Raw genomic sequence first — 1,947 nt, forward strand, 5'->3', positions numbered from 1 at the left:
CCATTCCAATCTAATCAAGAACGAGATAAAGAACTAATACCCCGTTCAGGTATCTCGATTGAAATACCCATAAATGGTATTTTCCGTAGAAATAGTATTCTTGCTTATTTCGACGATCCCCGATACAGAAGAAACAGTTCGGGAATTACTAAATATGAGACTATAGAGATGCATTCTATTATCAAAAAAGAGGATTTGATTGAGTATCGAAGAGCAAAAGAATTTAGGCAAAAATACCAAAAGAAAGTAGATCGATTTTTTTTCATTCCCGAGGAAGTGCATATCTTATCCGGATCTTCTTCCATAATGGTACGGAACAATAGTATTATTGGGGTAGATACACGAATCACTTTAAATATAAGAAGCCGAGTAGGTGGATTGGTCCGGGTGGAGAGAAAAAAAAAAAAGGATTGAACTGAAAATATTTTCTGGAGATATCCATTTTCCTGGAGAGACAGATAAGATATCCTGGCACAGCGGCATCTTAATACCACCAGGAACGGGAAATAAAAATGCTAAGGAATCCAAAAAATGGAAAAATTGGATCTATGTCCAACGGATCACGCCTATCAAAAAAAAGTATTTTGTTTTGGTTCGACCCGTAGTCACATATGAAATAGCGGATGGGATAAATTTAGCAACGCTTTTTCCCCACGATCTGTTGCAGGAAAGGGATAATGTGCAACTTCGAGTTGTCAATTATATCCTTTATGGAAATGGAAAACCAATTCGAGGAATTTCTCACACAAGTATTCAATTAGTTCGAACTTGTTTAGTATTGAATTGGGACCAAGACAAAAGGCGGTTCGTCTGTAGAGGAGGTTCATGCCTCCTTTGTTGAAGTAAGGGTAAATAATCTGATTCGAGATTTCATAAGAATGGACTTAGTGAAGTCCCCTATTTCGTATACCGGAAAAAGGAATGATCCGGGGGGGTCAGGATTTATATTGATCCCTAATAATGTATCAGATCGTACCAATCCCAATCCGTTTTATCCCAAGGCAGGGATTCAACATCAACAATCATTTCCCCAACATCAAGGAACTATTCGTACGTTGTTGAACCGAAATAAGGAATCCCAATCTTTGATCATTTTGTCATCATCTAATTGTTCTCGAATGGGACCATTCAACGGTGTTAAATATAACAACAATGTTACAAAAGAATCAATTAAAAGGGACCCCCTAATTACAATTAGAAATTTGTTGGGTCCTTTAGGGATTGTGCCTAAAATTGCGAACTTTTCTTCATCTTATCATTTAATAACTCATAATCAGATCTTGGTAAATAAATATTTGCTACTTGACAATTTAAAACAGACTTTCCAAGTACTTAAATCTTATTTAATGGATGAAAATGGGAGAATTTATAATCCCGATACAGGCAATAACATGATTTTGAATCCATTCAATTTGAATTGGCATTTTCTCCATCACGATTATTGTGAATCGACATCGACAATAATTAGTCTTGGGCAGTTTATTTGTGAAAATGTATGTATATCCAAATATGGACCACACCTCAAATCGGGTCAGGTTCTAATTGTTCGTGTTGACTCTTTAGTAATAAGATCAGCTAAACCCTATTTGGCTACTCCGGGAGCAACTGTTCATGGACATTATGGTGAAACCCTTTACGAAGGAGATACATTAGTTACATTTATATATGAAAAATCGAGATCGGGTGATATAACGCAAGGTCTTCCAAAAGTGGAACAAGTGTTAGAAGTGCGCTCGATTGATTCAATATCAATGAACCTAGAAAAGAGGGTTGAAGGTTGGAACGGGCGTATAACAAGAATTCTTGGAATTCCTTGGGGATTTTTGATTGGCGCTGAGTTAACCATAGCACAAAGTCGTATCTCGTTGGTTAATAAGATTCAAAAGGTTTATCGATCCCAGGGGGTGCAAATTCATAATAGACATATAGAAATTATTGTGCGTCAAA

General features: G+C 36.5%; 1 protein-coding gene across 1 annotated transcript in view; it reads left to right on the plus strand.

Moving 5' to 3' along the window:
* LOC147553894 (DNA-directed RNA polymerase subunit beta') overlaps nt 1-234 on the plus strand; it is a 9,337-nt gene extending 9,103 nt beyond the window's left edge. Inside the window, exon 2 of the mRNA XM_086664704.1 lies at nt 1-234. This exon is cut by the window's left edge and continues 3,516 nt beyond it. The gene's annotated coding sequence lies outside the window, so the exon portion shown is untranslated.
* Nucleotides 235-1,947: the final 1,713 nt, after the last annotated feature.

This window comes from Eschscholzia californica, unplaced genomic scaffold (assembly GCF_041429995.1).
Source record: "Eschscholzia californica isolate CP2 unplaced genomic scaffold, dmEscCali1.0.p SCAF_267, whole genome shotgun sequence".
Taxonomy (NCBI): Eukaryota; Viridiplantae; Streptophyta; class Magnoliopsida; order Ranunculales; family Papaveraceae; genus Eschscholzia; species Eschscholzia californica.